This window comes from Petromyzon marinus, chromosome 84 (assembly GCF_048934315.1).
Source record: "Petromyzon marinus isolate PM22_M1 ecotype Great Lakes invasive population chromosome 84, UKy_Petmar_22M1.pri1.0, whole genome shotgun sequence".
Classification (NCBI taxonomy): Eukaryota; Metazoa; Chordata; class Hyperoartia; order Petromyzontiformes; family Petromyzontidae; genus Petromyzon; species Petromyzon marinus.
Genome location: NC_133749.1, coordinates 329216 through 347857, shown reverse-complemented (window position 1 = coordinate 347857; position 18642 = coordinate 329216). Strand labels below are relative to the sequence as shown.

The following is an 18642-nucleotide window of genomic DNA, read 5'->3' as shown; positions in this document are numbered from 1 at the left end:
TGATGATAGTGATGATGACGATGGTGATGATGGTGATGATGATGATGGTGAAGTCTACGACTGTGATGATGATGGTGGTGATGATGATGGTGAAGATGATGATTGTGAAATCTACGACTGTGATGATGATGATGGTGGTGATGATGGTGATGATGGTGAAGATGATGATGATGGTGATGATGATGATGGTGAAGTCTACGACTGTGATGATGATGGTGGTGATGGTGGTGATGATGGTGATGATGATGATTGTGATACTCTTTGGTTCTATTCGGTAAAGTCACCACGTAGTAGGTAAAAAAATAATAAAACGACAAAAAAAATCACGGACGTTTCGGCCACAACGCAAGCGGCCTTCATCAGGTGAAGGGACCAGGCTGTCTCGAGGACAGCGCTGGAGTGAAACACAGCCACGCTCAGACCGTGGACCTTTAAGCTATGTGCGAGGAAACAGAGCGCCTTGACAAAGGAATTAGCGTAAAAAAATTAGCATTTGATTGTCCGACTTAGCAAAGACGTGGTGTACGTGCCGGTGGACTTGCCGTTTGGCGTGGGGGGGGAGGGGGAGTTTACCTATTGGTGGTGTGAAAAGGGGAATTTGTAAGAGCTGCGAAAGTTTGGGGTACCGCCACTTGAAAAAATATATACCGTGCCATTGAGAATTAGTTTAAAGTTTGGTTTTAATTTAGAAACACCTTTCCAATGATTCATCTTCTTTGGTTCTTTCGGTAAAGTCACGTAGAATGAGAATAAAATAATAAATTGATAAAATAAAATAACACAATAATATTCTCACGACGTTTCGGCCACAACACAAGCGGCCTTCATCAGGTGAAGGGGGCGAGACTGTCTGGTAGGACAGCGCTGGAGTGAGAGAGCTTAAAAGCCGTGATCTGAACGTGGCTCTCTCACTCCAGCGCTGTCCTACCAGACAGTCTCGCCCCCTTCACCTGATGAAGGCCGCTTGTGTTGTGGCCGAAACGTCGTGTTAGAATATTATTGTGTTATTTTATTTTATCAATTTATTATTTTATTCTCATTCTACGTGACTTTACCGAAAGAACCAAAGAAGACCTTTCCAATGGTTGCTTAATTTGAAAACCATCCTCTCGGTTGAAATTGTGTCTTGTGTTTGTAGGTCTGAATTGCCTCCTCGTGAACAAATCTCTGATTTTTAAAAAAAAAAACCCGTGGGGTTTGCAAAAGAACCCTGGTATCGGAGAAAATTATATCATGATCACCCACAGCATTGTTCATACCCTTAGTTCTTTCGGTAAAGTCACGTTGAAGGGAAACAATAAAATAATAAAATCTATACATAAAACAAAATTCACCCACAGCGTTGTAACAGTGATCAGCCACGGCGGAAGAATTCGTTCTGCCCTGTTTCAAATCTGACTTGTGCTCGCGAATTCGGCCAGAGGACATGTCGCTCCGTCTCACCGATGTAGCGATCACCGCAGGTGCAACTCAATTTGTAAACCCCGGGGGTACTGTAGGTCGGGGAATGCAGTCGAACCAAACTTTAAACTAATTCTCAATGGCACGGTATATATTTTTTTCAAGTGGTGGTACCCCAAACTTTGGCAGCTCTTACAAATTGCCTTTTCACACCACCAATAGGTAAACTCCCCCTCCCACCACCCCCGCGCCAAACGGCAAGTCCACCGGCACGTACACCACCTCTATGCTAAGTCGGCCAATCAAATGCTAAATTTTTTACGCTAATTCCTTTGTCAAGGCGCTCTGTTTCCTCGCACATAGCTTCCTGATGAAGGCCGCCTGCATTGTGGCTGAAACGTCCGTGATTTTTTGTCGTTTTATTATTTTTTTACCTACTACGTGGTGACTTTACCAAATAGAACCAAAGAGTGTGGATCCTTGCAGTCACGAAAGCTTCAACTCTAGATGATTGTGATGTCTATGACTGTGATGATGATGATGGTGATGATGATGATGGTGATGTCTACGACTGTGATGATGATGATGATGGTGAACTGTGATGATGATGGTGATGAAGTCTACGACCGTGATGATGATGGTGATGATGATGATGGTGATGATGATGATGGTGATGATGATGGTGGTGATGATGATGGTGATGATGAAGTCTACGACTGTGATGATGATGGTGATGATGATGGTGATGATGATGGTGATGATGGTGATGATGATGATGATGGTGATGATGATGATGGTGATGATGGTGATGATGATGGTGATGATGATGATGGTGAAGTCTACGACTGTGATGATGATGATGGTGATGATGATGATGGTGATGATGATGATGGTGAAGTCTATGACTGTGATGATGATGGTGATGATGGTGATGATGGTGAAGTCTACGACTGTGATGATGATGATGGTGATGATGGTGATGGTGAAGTCTACGACTGTGATGATGATGATGATGGTGATGATGGTGATGATGATGGTGATGATGATGATGGTGATGAAGATGATGGTGATGATGGTGATGGTGAAGTCTACGACTGTGATGATGATGATGGTGATGATGGTGATGGTGATGATGGTGATGATGATGATGGTGATGATGATGGTGATGATGATGGTGAAGTCTACGACTGTGATGATGATGGTGATGATGGTGATGATGGTGATGGTGATGATGATGGTGAAGTCTACGACTGTGATGATGATGATGGTGATGATGGTGATGATGATGGTGATGATGATGGTGAAGTCTACGACTGTGATGATGATGATGGTGATGATGATAGTGATGATGATGGTGGTGATGATGGTGATGATGATGATGGTGAAGTCTACGACTGTGATGATGATGGTGGTGATGATGATGGTGAAGATGATGATTGTGAAATCTACGACTGTGATGATGATGATGGTGGTGATGATGGTGAAGATGATGATGATGGTGATGATGATGATGGTGAAGTCTACGACTGTGATGATGATGGTGGTGATGGTGGTGATGATGGTGATTGTGATACTCTTTGGTTCTATTCGGTGAAGTCACCACGTAGTAGGTAAAAAAATAATAAAACGACAAAAAAAATCACGGACGTTTCGGCCACAACGCAAGCGGCCTTCATCAGGTGAAGGGACCAGGCTGTCTCGAGGACAGCGCTGGAGTGAAACACAGCCACGCTCAGACCGCGGACCTTTAAGCTATGTGCGAGGAAACAGAGCGCCTTGACAAAGGAATTAGCGTAAAAAAATTAGCATTTGATTGGCCGACTTAGCAAAGACGTGGTGTACGTGCCGGTGGACTTGCCGTTTGGCGTGGGGGGGGAGGGGGAGTTTACCTATTGGTGGTGTGAAAAGGGGAATTTGTAAGAGCTGCGAAAGTTTGGGGTACCACCACTTGAAAAAAATATATACCGTGCCATTGAGAATTAGTTTAAAGTTTGGTTTTAATTTAGAAACACCTTTCCAATGATTCATCTTCTTTGGTTCTTTCGGTAAAGTCACGTAGAATGAGAATAAAATAATAAATTGATAAAATAAAATAACACAATAATATTCTCACGACGTTTCGGCCACAACACAAGCGGCCTTCATCAGGTGAAGGGGGCGAGACTGTCTGGTAGGACAGCGCTGGAGTGAGAGAGCCACGTTCAGATCACGGCTTTTAAGCTCTCTCACTCCAGCGCTGTCCTACCAGACAGTCTCGCCCCCTTCACCTGATGAAGGCCGCTTGTGTTGTGGCCGAAACGTCGTGTTAGAATATTATTGTGTTATTTTATTTTATCAATTTATTATTTTATTCTCATTCTACGTGACTTTACCGAAAGAACCAAAGAAGACCTTTCCAATGGTTGCTTAATTTGAAAACCATCCTCTCGGTTGAAATTGTGTCTTGTGTTTGTAGGTCTGAATTGCCTCCTCGTGAACAAATCTCTGATTTAAAAAAAAAAAAACCCGTGGGGTTTGCAAAAGAACCCTGGTATCGGAGAAAATTATATCGTGATCACCCACAGCGTTGTTCATACCCTTAGTTCTTTCGGTAAAGTCACGTTGAAGGGAAACAATAAAATAATAAAATCTATACATAAAACAAAATTCACCCACAGCGTTGTAACAGTGATCAGCCACGGCGGAAGAATTCGTTCTGCCCTGTTTCAAATCTGACTTGTGCTCGCGAATTCGGCCAGAGGACATGTCGCTCCGTCTCACCGATGTAGCGATCACCGCAGGTGCAACTCAATTTGTAAACCCCGGGGGTACTGTAGGTCGGGGAATGCAGTCGAACCAAACTTTAAACTAATTCTCAATGGCACGGTATATATTTTTTTCAAGTGGTGGTACCCAAACTTTGGCAGCTCTTACAAATTGCCTTTTCACACCACCAATAGGTAAACTCCCCCTCCCACCACCCCCGCGCCAAACGGCAAGTCCACCGGCACGTACACCACCTCTATGCTAAGTCGGCCAATCAAATGCTAAATTTTTTACGCTAATTCCTTTGTCAAGGCGCTCTGTTTCCTCGCACATAGCTTAAAGGTCCGCGGTCTGAGCGTGGCTGTGTTTCACTCCAGCGCTGTCCTCGAGACAGCCTGGTCCCTTCACCTGATGAAGGCCGCCTGCATTGTGGCCGAAACGTCCGTGATTTTTTGTCGTTTTATTATTTTTTTACCTACTACGTGGTGACTTTACCAAATAGAACCAAAGAGTGTGGATCCTTGCAGTCACGAAAGCTTCAACTCTAGATGATTGTGATGTCTATGACTGTGATGATGATGATGGTGATGATGATGATGGTGATGTCTACGACTGTGATGATGATGATGATGGTGAACTGTGATGATGATGGTGATGAAGTCTACGACCGTGATGATGATGGTGATGATGATGATGGTGATGATGATGATGGTGATGATGATGGTGGTGATGATGATGGTGATGATGAAGTCTACGACTGTGATGATGATGGTGATGATGATGGTGATGATGATGGTGATGATGGTGATGATGATGATGATGGTGATGATGATGATGGTGATGATGGTGATGATGATGGTGATGATGATGATGGTGAAGTCTACGACTGTGATGATGATGATGGTGATGATGATGATGGTGATGATGATGATGGTGAAGTCTATGACTGTGATGATGATGGTGATGATGGTGATGATGGTGAAGTCTACGACTGTGATGATGATGATGGTGATGATGGTGATGGTGAAGTCTACGACTGTGATGATGATGATGGTGATGATGGTGATGATGATGGTGATGATGATGATGGTGATGAAGATGATGGTGATGATGGTGATGGTGAAGTCTACGACTGTGATGATGATGATGGTGATGATGGTGATGGTGATGATGGTGATGGTGATGATGATGATGGTGATGATGATGGTGATGATGATGATGGTGAAGTCTACGACTGTGATGATGATGGTGATGATGGTGATGATGGTGATGGTGATGATGATGGTGAAGTCTACGACTGTGATGATGATGATGGTGATGATGGTGATGATGATGGTGATGATGATGGTGAAGTCTACGACTGTGATGATGATGATGGTGATGATGATAGTGATGATGATGGTGGTGATGATGGTGATGATGATGATGGTGAAGTCTACGACTGTGATGATGATGGTGGTGATGATGATGATGGTGAAGATGATGATTGTGAAATCTACCGACTGTGATGATGATGATGATGGTGGTGATGATGGTGAAGATGATGATGATGGTGATGATGATGATGGTGAAGTCTACGACTGTGATGATGATGGTGGTGATGGTGGTGATGATGGTGATTGTGATACTCTTTGGTTCTATTTGGTAAAGTCACCACGTAGTAGGTAAAAAAAAATAAAACGACAAAAAAAATCACGGACATTTCGGCCACAACGCAAGCGGCCTTCATCAGGTGAAGGGACCAGGCTGTCTCGAGGACAGCGCTGGAGTGAAACACAGCCACGCTCAGACCGCGGACCTTTAAGCTATGTGCGAGGAAACAGAGCGCCTTGACAAAGGAATTAGCTTAAAAAAATTAGCATTTGATTGGCCGACTTAGCAAAGACGTGGTGTACGTGCCGGTGGACTTGCCGTTTGGCGTGGGGGGGGGTTGGAGTTTACCTATTGGTGGTGTGAAAAGGGAATTTGTAAGAGCTGCGAAAGTTTGGGGTACCGCCACTTGAAAAAAATATATACCGTGCCATTGAGAATTAGTTTAAAGTTTGGTTTTAATTTAGAAACACCTTTCCAATGATTCATCTTCTTTGGTTCTTTCGGTAAGTCACGTAGAATGAGAATAAAATAATAAATTGATAAAATAAAATAACACAATAATATTCTCACGACGTTTCGGCCACAACACAAGCGGCCTTCATCAGGTGAAGGGGGCGAGACTGTCTGGTAGGACAGCGCTGGAGTGAGAGAGCCACGTTCAGATCACGGCTTTTAAGCTTAGAGTCGCGGCATCTCTTCAGAAAGGTGAGAGACTCGATTAGTTGAGCCTTCTTATCCCGAAGTCTGTTGAATGATCTTAAGGATGTGTGGAATCCCTCCCGTAGAGGCGGTTTAAATTTCGATTTAAAGCATTCGTGACTGCAATGATTCATCTTCTTTGGTTCTTTCCGCGACTCTAAGCTTAAAGGCCGTGATCTGAACGTGGCTCTCTCACTCCAGCGCTGTCCTACCAGACAGTCTCGCCCCCTTCACCTGATGAAGGCCGCTTGTGTTGTGGCCGAAACGTCGTGTTAGAATATTATTGTGTTATTTTATTTTATCAATTTATTATTTTATTCTCATTCTACGTGACTTTACCGAAAGAACCAAAGAAGACCTTTCCAATGGTTGCTTAATTTGAAAACCATCCTCTCGGTTGAAATTGTGTCGTGTGTTTGTAGGTCTGAATTGCCTCCTCGTGAACAAATCTCTGATTTTTAAAAAAAAAAACCCGTGGGGTTTGCATTAGAATCCTGGTATCGGAGAAAATTATATCGTGATCACCCACAGCGTTGTTCATACCCTTAGTTCTTTCGGTAAAGTCACGTTGAAGGGAAACAATAAAATAATAAAATCTATATATAAAACAAAATTCACCCACAGCGTTGTAACAGTGATCAGCCACGGCGGAAGAATTCGTTCTGCCCTGTTTCAAATCTGACTTGTGCTCGCGAATTCGGCCAGAGGACATGTCGCTCCGTCTCACCGATGTAGCGATCACCGCAGGTGCAACTCAATTTGTAAACCCCGGGGGTACTGTAGGTCGGGGAATGCAGTCGAACCAAACTTTAAACTAATTCTCAATGGCACGGTATATATTTTTTTCAAGTGGTGGTACCCCAAACTTTGGCAGCTCTTACAAATTGCCTTTTCACACCACCAATAGGTAAACTCCCCCTCCCACCACCCCCGCGCCAAACGGCAAGTCCACCGGCACGTACACCACCTCTATGCTAAGTCGGCCAATCAAAATGCTAATTTTTTTACGCTAATTCCTTTGTCAAGGCCCTCTGTTTCCTCGCACATAGCTTAAAGGTCCGCGGTCTGAGCGTGGCTGTGTTTCACTCCAGCGCTGTCCTCGAGACAGCCTGGTCCCTTCACCTGATGAAGGCCGCTTGCGTTGTGGCCGAAACGTCCGTGATTTTTTTTGTCGTTTTATTATTTTTTTACCTACTACGTGGTGACTTTACCGAATAGAGCCAAAGAGTGTGGATCCTTGCAGTCACGAAAGCTTCAAATCTAGATGATTGTGATGTCTATGACTGTGATGATGATGATGGTGGTGGTGATGATGGTGATGTCTACGACTGTGATGATGATGATGGTGAACTGTGATGATGATGATGGTGATGAAGTCTACGACCGTGATGATGATGGTGATGATGATGGTGATGATGATGGTGATGATGGTGATGATGATGGTGATGATGATGATGGTGATGATGAAGTCTACGACCGTGATGATGATGGTGGTGATGATGATGGTGATGATGGTGATGATGGTGATGATGAAGTCTACGACTGTGATGATGATGATGGTGATGATGATGACGGTGATGATAATGACGGTGATGATGGTGTTGACGATGATGAAGATGCTGGTGTTGACGATGATAATGGTGTTAACGATGATGATGATGATTGTGATGTCTATGACTGTGATGATGATGATGGTGATGATGATGATGGTGATGTCTACGACTGTGATGATGATGATGGTGATGATGATGACGGTGATGATGGTGTTGACGATGATGAAGATGGTGTTGACGATGATGAAGATGATGGTGTTGATGTTGACGATGATGATGGTGTTGACGTTGACGACCGTGATGATGATGGTGATGATGGTGATGATGGTGGTGATGATGATGGTGATGATGATGGTGATGATGAAGTCTACGACTGTGATGATGATGATGGTGATGATGACGATGGTGATGATGATGGTGTTGACGATGATGATGATGGTGTTGACGATGATGATGATGGTGTTGACGATGACGACGATGATGATGGTGTTGACGATGATGATGATGGTGTTGACGATGACGACGATGATGATGGTGTTGACGATGATGATGATGGTGTTGACATTGACGATGATGATGATGATGATGATGGTGTTGACGATGATGATGATGGTGTTGACATTGACGATGATGATGATGGTGTTGACGATGATGATGATGATGATGGTGTTGACGATGACGGTGACGATGATGGTGTTGACGATGATGATGATGGTGTTGACGATGAGGATGACGACGGTGTTGACGATGACGATGACGATGATGGTGTTGACGATGATGGTGGTGACGATGATGGTGATTGTGACGGTGATGATGATGGTGATGACGGTGACGATGACGAACTCTACGACCACGCTCTTTGGTTCTACTCGGCAAAAGTCACGTGGGTAAAAACTAAAACAACAACGAAATTCTCGCGACGTTTCGGCCCACAACGCAAGCGTCCATCATCAGGTGGAAGGGACCGGACTTGTCCAGAGGACAGCGCTGGAGTGAAAGAGAGAGCCAAGGCCTCAGGTCGCCTCCTTTAAGCCGGCTGTGTGGGAGGCATCTGCATAAGATGATGTAGCATGAAATGATGCACTAGACCGGCACGGTGCGGGGAGGGGAGCGGAGAAGAGGGGGTGGGACGACTCACCTCATCGTCAAGATCGTCGTGAACCCCCAACAGCAGCTGGGGAGTGTCCTCGCCACCACCACCACCACCGCCACCACCACCACCACCGCCACCACCGCCACCACCACCGCTCCTCGCCTCCCTGAAGAGTAACTTCTTCATCTTCCGGTACTGTAAGTTGTCCAGTTCACGCACCGCGACCTTGGTGCGAGCGATCAGCTCCAGCAGCACGGCCGGCAGGCGCTCCCTCCTCACGAACGCGTGCTGGGTGGGGTGGCGTGGGTGGGGTGGTGAGTGGGGTGGGTGGGTGAGAGGGTGAGAGGGTGAGAGGGTGAGAGGGTGAGTGGGTGGGTGAGGTGGTGAGAGGGTGGGTGGGTGAGGTGGTGAGAGGGTGAGTGAGTGGGTGGGTGGGGTGGTGAGTGAGTGGGTGAGTCGGTGGGTGGGTGGGTGAGTGAGTGAGTGGATGAGTGGGTGGGTGGGTGGGGTGGTGAGAGGGTGGGTGAGGTGGTGAGAGGGTGAGTGAGGCGGTGAGTGAGTGGGTGAGTGAGTGGGTGGGTGGCGTGGGTGGGGTGGGTGAGTGAGTGGGTGGGTGAGAGGGTGAGAGGGTGAGAGGGTGAGAAGGTGAGTGGGTGGGTGAGGTGGTGAGAGGGTGGGTGGGTGAGGTGGTGAGAGGGTGAGTGAGTGGGTGGGTGGGTGGGTGAGTGGGTGAGTCGGTGGGTGGGTGGGTGAGTGAGTGAGTGGATGAGTGGGTGGGTGGGTGGGGTGGTGAGAGGGTGGGTGGGTGAGGTGGTGAGAGGGTGAGTGAGGCGGTGAGTGAGTGGGTGAGTGAGTGGATGAGTGAGTGGGAGAGTGAGTGGGTGAGTGAGTGGGTGGGTGGGTAGAATGGGTGGGTGAGTGGGTGAGTGGGTGGGTGGGGTGGTGAGTGAGTGGGTGAGTGGGTGAGTGAGTGAGTGGGTGGATGGGTGAGTGGGTGAGTGAGTGGGTGAGCGAGTGAGTGAGTGGGTGAGCGAGTGGGTGAGTGGGTGAGTGAGTGGGTGAGTGAGTAAGTGGCTGGGTGAGAGGGTGGGTGAGGTGGTGAGGTGGGGTGGGTGGGTGAGTGAGAGGGTGAGTGAGTGGGTGAGTGGGTGGGTGAGTGAGTGGGTGAGTGGGTGAGTGGGTGTGTGGGTGGGTAGAGTGGGTGAGTGAGTGGATGAGTGAGTGGGTGAGTGAGTGGGTGAGTGAGTGGGTGGGTGGGTAGAGTGGGTGGGTGAGTGGGTGGGTGAGTGGGTGTGTGGGTGGGTAGAGTGGGTGAGTGAGTGGGTGAGTGAGTGGGTGGGTAGAGTGGGTGAGTGAGTGAGTGAGTGGATGAGTGAGTGAGTGGGTGAGTGGCTGGGTGAGTGAGTGAGCGAGTGGGTGAGTGGCTGGGTGAGTGGGTGAGTAGAGTGGATGAGTGAGTGAGTGAGTGGGTGAGTGAGCGAGTGGGTGAGTGGCTGGGTGAGTGAGTGAGCGAGTGGGTGAGTGGCTGGGTGAGTGGGTGAGTGAGTGGGTGAGCGAGTGGGTGAGTGGGTGAGTGGGTGGGTGAGTGAGTGAGTGGGTGAGTGGGTGAGTGAGTGGGTGAGTGAGTGAGTGAGTGTGTGGGTGGGTGAGTGAGTGGATGATTGAGTGGGTGAGTGGGTGAGTGAGTGAGCGAGTGGGTGAGTGGCTGGGTGAGTGAGTGGGTGAGTGGGTGAGTGGGTGTGTGGGTGGGTAGAGTGGGTGAGTGAGTGGGTGAGTGAGTGGGTGAGTGAGTGGGTGGGTAGAGTGGGTGAGTGAGTGAGTGAGTGGATGAGTGAGTGAGTGAGTGGGTGAGTGAGCGAGTGGGTGAGTGGCTGGGTGAGTGAGTGAGCGAGTGGGTGAGTGGCTGGGTGAGTGGGTGAGTGAGTGGGTGAGCGAGTGGGTGAGTGGGTGAGTGGGTGGGTGAGTGAGTGAGTGAGTGGGTGGGTGAGTGGGTGAGTGGGTGAGTGAGTGAGTGAGTGGGTGAGTGGGTGAGTGAGTGGGTGGGTGAGTGGGTGAGTGAGTGAGTGGGTGGGTGGGTGAGTGAGTGGGTGAGTGAGTGAGTGGGTGAGTGGGTGGGTGAGTGGGTGAGTGAGTGAGTGAGTGGGTGGGTGAGTGGGTGAGCGAGTGGGTGAGTGAGTGGGTGAGTGGGTGAGCGAGTGGGTGAGTGAGTGGGTGAGTGAGCGAGTGGGTAAGTGAGTGGGTGGGTGAGTGAGTTGGTGAGTGGGTGAGTGGCTGGGTGAGTGGGTGGGTGGGTGAGTGAGTGAGTGGGTGGGTGAGTGGGTGAGCGAGTGGGTGAGTGAGTGAGTGAGTGGGTGAGTGAGTGGGTGAGTGAGTGAGTGGGTGAGTGAGTGGGTGGGTGGGTGAGTGGGTGAGTGAGTTGGTGAGTGAGTGAGTGGGTGAGCGAGTGAGTGGGTGGGTGAGTGAGTGGGTGGGTGGGTGGGTGAGTGGGTGAGTGAGTGAGTGGGTGGGTGGGTGAGTGGGTGGGTGAGTGGGTGAGTGGGTGGGTGAGTGAGTGAGTGGCTGGGTGAGTGGGTGGGTGAGTGAGTGAGTGGGTGAGTGAGTGAGTGGGTGGATGAGTGGGTGGGTGAGTGAGTGGGTGAGTGGGTGAGTGGGTGGGTGGGTGGGTGGGTGAGTGGGTGGGTGGGTGAGTGAGTGGGTGGGTGAGTGGGTGGGTGGGTGGATGAGTGGGTGGGTGAGTGAGTGAGTGATTGAGTGAGTGGGTGAGTGAGTGGGTGGGTGGATGGGTGGGTGAGTGAGTGGGTGAGTGGGTGAGTGAGTGGGTGAGTGAGTGAGTGGGTGGATGAGTGAGTGGGTGAGTGAGTGGGTGGGTGGATGGGTGGGTGAGTGAGTGGGTGAGTGGGTGAGTGAGTGGGTGGGTGGATGAGTGGGTGGGTGAGTGAGTGGGTGAGTGAGTGGGTGGGTGGGTGAGTGGGTGAGTGAGTGGGTGGGTGAGTGAGTGAGTGAGTGGGTGGGTGAGTGAGTGGGTGAGTGGGTGAGCGAGTGGGTGGGTGAGTGAGTGAGTGGGTGAGTGAGTGGGTGGGTGAGTGGGTGAGCGAGTGGGTGAGTGAGTGGGTGAGTGGGTGAGCGAGTGGGTGAGTGAGTGGGTGAGTGGGTGGGTGAGTGGGTGGGTGAGTGGGTGGGTGAGTGAGTGGGTGAGTGGGTGAGCGAGTGGTGGTGAGGAGCTCCTCACCTCTGTGAGCTGGCTGGACGCTGGGCGGTCCTGTGGAGACTTCTGGAGGCAGCAGGAAATAAACTGGCGGAAGTGTTCAGACCTAAGGGGAGGGGCATGTGGGGTGGGGGGAGGGGCATGTGGGGTGGGGGGGAGGGGCATGTGGGGTGGGGGGAGGGGCATGTGGGTGGGGGGAGGGGCATGTGGGTGGGGGGAGGGGCATGTGGGGTGGGGGGAGGGGCATGTGGGTGGGGGGGGTGAGTGGGTGAGTGAGTGGGTGAGTGGGTGAGTGAGTGGGTGAGTGAGAGGGTGAGTGGGTGAGTGGGTGAGTGAGTGAGTGAGTGGGTGAGTGAGTGGGTGAGTGAGTGGGTGAGTGAGAGGGTCAGTGGGTGAGTGAGTGAGTGAGTGGGTGAGTGAGTGGGTGAGTGAGTGAGTGTGTGAGTGAGTGAGTGTGTGGGTGAGTGTGTGGGTGAGTGTGTGAGTGAGTCAGTGAGTGTGTGGGTGGGTGAGTGAGTGAGTGAGTGGGTGAGTGAGTGGGTGAGTGAGAGGGTGAGTGAGTGGGTGAGTGAGAGGGTCAGTGGGTGAGTGAGTGGGTGAGTGAGTGAGTGTGTGAGTGAGTGAGTGTGTGGGTGGGTGGGTGAGTGAGTGGGTGAGTGAGTGAGTGTGTGGGTGAGTGTATGAGTGGGTGAGTGTATGAGTGAGTGTGTGGGTGGGTGGGTGAGTGGGTGAGTGTGTGGGTGGGTGAGTGAGTGAGTGGGTGAGTGTGTGGGTGGGTGAGTGGGTGAGTGAGTGAGTGTGTGGGTGGGTGAGTGAGTGGGTGAGTGAGTGAATGGGTGAGTGAGTGTGTGGGTGAGTGAGTGAGTGAGTGGGTGAGTGGGTGTGTGGGTGGGTGAGTGGGTGGGTGAGTGAGTGAGTGTGCGAGTGAGTGTGTGGGTGAGTGAGTGGGTGAGTGAGTGGGTGAGTGAGAGGGTGAGTGAGTGGGTGAGTGAGTGAGTGAGTGGGTGAGTGAGTGAGTGTGTGGGTGAGTGAGTGGGTGAGTGAGTGGGTGAGTGGGTGAGTGAGTGTGTGAGTGAGTGAGTGAGTGGGTGAGTGAGTGAGTGTGTGGGTGAGTGAGTGGGTGAGTGAGTGGGTGAGTGAGTGAGTGAGTGGGTGAGTGGGTGAGTGAGTGGGTGAGTGAATAGGTGAGTGAGTGGGTGAGTGGGTGAGTGAGTGGGTGTGTGGGTGAGTGAGTGGGTGAGTGAGTGGGTGAGTGGGTGAGTGAGTGTGTGGGTGAGAGGGTGAGTGAGTGGGTGAGTGAGAGGGTCAGTGGGTGAGTGAGTGGGTGAGTGAGTGAGTGTGTGAGTGAGTGTGTGGGTGGGTGAGTGAGTGAGTGAGTGGGTGAGTGTGTGGGTGAGTGAGTGTGTGGGTGAGCGAGTGAGCGAGTGGGTGAGTGGGTGGGTGAGTGAGTGAGTGAATGGGTGGGTGAGTGAGTGGGTGAGTGGGTGAGTGAGTGAATGGGTGAGTGAGTGAGTGGGTGAGTGTGTGGGTGAGTGTGTGGGTGAATGGGTGAGTGTGTGGGTGAGTGAGTGGGTGAGTGGGTGAGTGAGTGAGTGAATGGGTGAGTGAGTGGGTGGGTGGGTGAGTGAGTGGGTGTGTGAGTGGGTGTGTGGGTGAGTGAGTGAGTGGGTGAGTGAGTGAGTGGGTGAGTGTGTGAGTGAGTCAGTGAGTGTGTGGGTGGGTGAGTGAGTGAGTGAGTGGGTGAGTGAGTGGGTGAGTGAGAGGGTGAGTGAGTGGGTGAGTGAGAGGGTCAGTGGGTGAGTGAGTGGGTGAGTGAGTGAGTGTGTGAGTGAGTGAGTGTGTGGGTGGGTGGGTGAGTGAGTGGGTGAGTGAGTGAGTGTGTGGGTGAGTGTATGAGTGGGTGAGTGTATGAGTGAGTGTGTGGGTGGGTGGGTGAGTGGGTGAGTGTGTGGGTGGGTGAGTGAGTGAGTGGGTGAGTGTGTGGGTGGGTGAGTGGGTGAGTGAGTGAGTGTGTGGGTGGGTGAGTGAGTGGGTGAGTGAGTGAATGGGTGAGTGAGTGTGTGGGTGAGTGAGTGAGTGAGTGGGTGAGTGGGTGTGTGGGTGGGTGAGTGGGTGGGTGAGTGAGTGAGTGTGCGAGTGAGTGTGTGGGTGAGTGAGTGGGTGAGTGAGTGGGTGAGTGAGAGGGTGAGTGAGTGGGTGAGTGAGTGAGTGAGTGGGTGAGTGAGTGAGTGTGTGGGTGAGTGAGTGGGTGAGTGAGTGGGTGAGTGGGTGAGTGAGTGTGTGAGTGAGTGAGTGAGTGGGTGAGTGAGTGAGTGTGTGGGTGAGTGAGTGGGTGAGTGAGTGGGTGAGTGAGTGAGTGAGTGGGTGAGTGGGTGAGTGAGTGGGTGAGTGAATAGGTGAGTGAGTGGGTGAGTGGGTGAGTGAGTGGGTGTGTGGGTGAGTGAGTGGGTGAGTGAGTGGGTGAGTGGGTGAGTGAGTGTGTGGGTGAGAGGGTGAGTGAGTGGGTGAGTGAGAGGGTCAGTGGGTGAGTGAGTGGGTGAGTGAGTGAGTGTGTGAGTGAGTGTGTGGGTGGGTGAGTGAGTGAGTGAGTGGGTGAGTGTGTGGGTGAGTGAGTGTGTGGGTGAGCGAGTGAGCGAGTGGGTGAGTGGGTGGGTGAGTGAGTGAGTGAATGGGTGGGTGAGTGAGTGGGTGAGTGGGTGAGTGAGTGAATGGGTGAGTGAGTGAGTGGGTGAGTGTGTGGGTGAGTGTGTGGGTGAATGGGTGAGTGTGTGGGTGAGTGAGTGGGTGAGTGGGTGAGTGAGTGAGTGAATGGGTGAGTGAGTGGGTGGGTGGGTGAGTGAGTGGGTGTGTGAGTGGGTGTGTGGGTGAGTGAGTGAGTGGGTGAGTGAGTGAGTGGGTGAGTGAGTGAGTGTGTGGGTGAATGGGTGAGTGTGTGGGTGAGTGAGTGGGTGAGTGGGTGAGTGAGTGAGTGAATGGGTGAGTGAGTGGGTGGGTGGGTGAGTGAGTGGGTGTGTGAGTGGGTGTGTGGGTGAGTGAGTGAGTGGGTGAGTGAGTGAGTGGGTGAGTGAGTGGGTGAGTGTGTGAGTGAGTGAGTGTGTGAGTGAGTGAGTGTGTGGGTGGGTGAGTGAGTGAGTGAGTGGGTGTGTGGGTGAGTGAGTGGGTGAGTGAGTGGGTGAGTGAGTGAGTGAATGGGTGGGTGAGTGAATGGGTGAGTGAGTGAGTGGGTGAGTGTGTGAGTGAGTGGGTGAGTGAGTGAGTGGGTGAGTGAGTGAGTGAGTGGGTGAGTGAGTGAGTGTGTGGGTGAGTGAGTGAGTGGGTAAGTGAGTGAGTGAGTGTGTGGGTGAGTGAGTGGGTGAGTGAGTGAGTGTGTGGGTGAGTGAGTATGTGGGTGAGTGAGTGGGTGAGTGAGTGAGTGGGTGAGTGAGTGAGTGAGTGGGTGAGTGAGTGGGTGAGTGAGTGAGTGGGTGAGTGAGTGGGTGAGTGAGTGGGTGAGTGAATGGGTGAGTGAGTGGGTAAGTGGGTGAGTGAGTGGGTGGGTGAGTGGGTGAGTGAGTGGGTGAGTGAGTGAGTGAGTGGGTGAGTGTGTGAGTGTGTGGGTTGGTGGGAGGGTGAGTGAGTGAGTGAGTGGGTGAGTGAGTGGGTGAGTGAGTGGGTGAGTGTGTGGGTGAGTGGGTGAGTGAGTGGGTGAGTGAGTGGGTGAGTGAGTGGGTGAGTGAGTGGGTGAGTGAGTGAGTGAGTGGGTGAGTGAGTGAGTGGGTGAGTGAGTGAGTGGGTGAGTGAGTGAGTGAGTGGGTGAGTGAGTGAGTGTGTGGGTGAGTGAGTGAGTGGGTAAGTGAGTGAGTGAGTGGGTGAGTGAGTGAGTGTGTGGGTGAGTGGGTGAGTGAGTGGGTGAGTGAGTGAGTGAGTGGGTGAGTGAGTGAGTGAGTGTGTGGGTGAGTGTGTGGGTGAGTGTGTGGGTGAGCGTCTCTCCGACTCACCACTCGAGTTCCTGCAGTGTTGGTGGCTCGTTCTGAGCGATGTGATAGAGGGCTGACATCGCGTTCATGTTAAACAGCGGTGGCTTGCGCTCCGCTGGGTCAACAACAACAACAATCAACAACAATCAACAACAATCAACAACCGTCAACAGCAATCAACAACAACCACCAACATCCACAATCAACAACAACCAAATACATCAACCAACAACATCAACAACTGTGAACAACAACAACAACCCACCCACTCACCTCAGCCACCCCACCCACAGTGAACCCCTTCCACCCACAGTGAACCCGTACCACCCACAGTGAACCCCTTCCACCCACAGTGAACCCCACCCACAGTGAACCCCTCCCACAGTGAACCCCTTCCACCCACAGTGAACCACACCCACAGTGAACCCCACCCACAGTGAACCCCACCCACAGTGAACCCCTCCCACCTACAGTGCACCACACCCACCCACAGTGAACCCGTGCCACCCATAGTGAACCCCACCCACAGTGAACCCCACCCACAGTGAACCCCACCCACAGTGAGCCCCTTCCACCCACAGTGAACCCCACCCACAGTGAACCCGTGCCACCCACAGTGAGCCCGTGCCACCCACCCACAGTGAGCCCGTGCCACCCACCCACAGTGAGCCCGTGCCACCCACCCACAGTGAGCCCGTGCCACCCACCCACAGTGAGCCCGTGCCACCCACCCAGTGAGCCCGTGCCACCCACCCACAGTGAGCCCGTGCCACCCACCCAGTGAGCCCGTGCCACCCACCCACAGTGAACCCGTGCCACCCACCCACAGTGAGCCCGTGCCACCCACCCACAGTGAGCCCGTGTCACCCACAGTGAGCCCGTGCCACCCACAGTGAGCCCGTGCCACCCACCCACAGTGAGCCCGTGCCACCCACAGTGAGCCCGTGCCACCCACAGCGAACCCGTGCCACCCACCCACAGTGAGCCCGTGCCACCCACCCAGCTCGATGCAGGTGATGCCCAGCGACCAGACGTCCACTTTGCCGTCGTACTGACCCTCGTCCATCGCCAAGATCACCTCAGGGGCCATCCTGGGGGGTGGGGGGAGGGGGGGGGAGGGGGGGAGGGGAGGAGGTGGGGGGGAGGGGTGGGGGGGGAGGTGGGGGGGGGAAGTGGGGGACACGGGGGGAGGGGAGGGGGTGGAGAGACGCAGGGGGCTCACTGTACCAGTAGGGCGGGGCACACTGTACCAGTAGGGGGTGGGACTCACTGTACCAGTAGGGTGGGGCTCACTGTACCAGTAGGGTGGGGGCTCACTGTACCAGCAGGGGGCTCACTGTACCAGAAAGGTGGGGCTCACTGTACCAGTAGGGGCAGGGCTCACTGTACCAGTAGGGCGGGGCTCACTGTACCAGTAGGGCGGGGCTCACTGCACCAGTAGGGCGGGGCTCACTGTACCAGTAGGGGTGGGGCTCACTGTACCAGCAGGGGTGGGGCTCACTGTACCAGCAGGCGGCTTACTGTACCAGTAGGGCGGGGCTCACTGTACCAGTAGGGGCAGGGCTCACTGTACCAGTAGGGCGGGGCTCACTGTACCAGTAAGGCGGGGCTCACTGTACCAGTAGGGGTGGGGCTCACTGTACCAGTAGGGTGGGGCTCACTGTACCAGCAGGGGTGGGGCTCACTGTACCAGCAGGCGGCTTACTGTACCAGTAGGGCGGGGCTCACTGTACCAGTAGGGGCAGGGCTCACTGTACCAGTAGGGCGGGGCTCACTGTACCAGCAGGGCGGGGCTCACTGTACCAGTAGGGGTGGGGCTCACTGTACCAGTAGGGGTGGGGCTCACTGTACCAGTAAGGCGGGGCTCACTGTACCAGTAGGGGTGGGGCTCACTGTACCAGTAGGGCGGGGCTCACTGTACCAGTAGGGGTGGGGCTCACTGTACCAGTAAGGCGGGGCTCACTGTACCAGTAGGGGTGGGGCTCACTGTACCAGTAGGGCGGGGCTCACTGTACCAGCAGGCGGCTCACTGTACCAGTAGGGGGCTCACTGTGCAGTAGGGTCTCGCTGTACAGAAGGGGTTCACTGTACCTGCAGGGTCTCGCTGTACAGTAGGGTCTCGCTGTACAGTAGGGGTTCACTGTACCTGCAGGGTCTCGCTGTACAGTAGGGCTCGCTGTACAGTAGGGGCTCACTGTACCTGCAGGGTCTCACTGTACCAGCAGGGTCTCACTGTACCAGTAGGGTCTCACTGTACCAGCAGGGTCTCACTGTACCAGAAGGGTCTCACTGTACAGCAGGGGCTCACTGTACCAGTAGGGCGGGGCTCACTGTACCAGCAGGGTCTCACTGTACAGTAGGGTCTCGCTGTACAGTAGGGTCTCACTGTACAGTAGG

At 52.5% G+C, this 18642-nt stretch overlaps 1 pseudogene across 1 annotated transcript in view; it reads right to left on the bottom strand.

Annotated features, from left to right (window-relative positions):
- LOC116937715 (serine/threonine-protein kinase TAO3-like) overlaps nt 1-18642 on the bottom strand; it is a 79660-nt pseudogene that overhangs the window by 33703 nt on the left and 27315 nt on the right. Inside the window, exons 9-12 of the transcript XR_012931288.1 lie at nt 17245-17336; nt 16267-16360; nt 12314-12395; nt 9130-9372 (exon numbers count right to left, since the gene is read on the bottom strand). The product of XR_012931288.1 is annotated as a serine/threonine-protein kinase TAO3-like (transcript). The remainder of the gene's footprint in view (nt 1-9129; nt 9373-12313; nt 12396-16266; nt 16361-17244; nt 17337-18642) is intronic.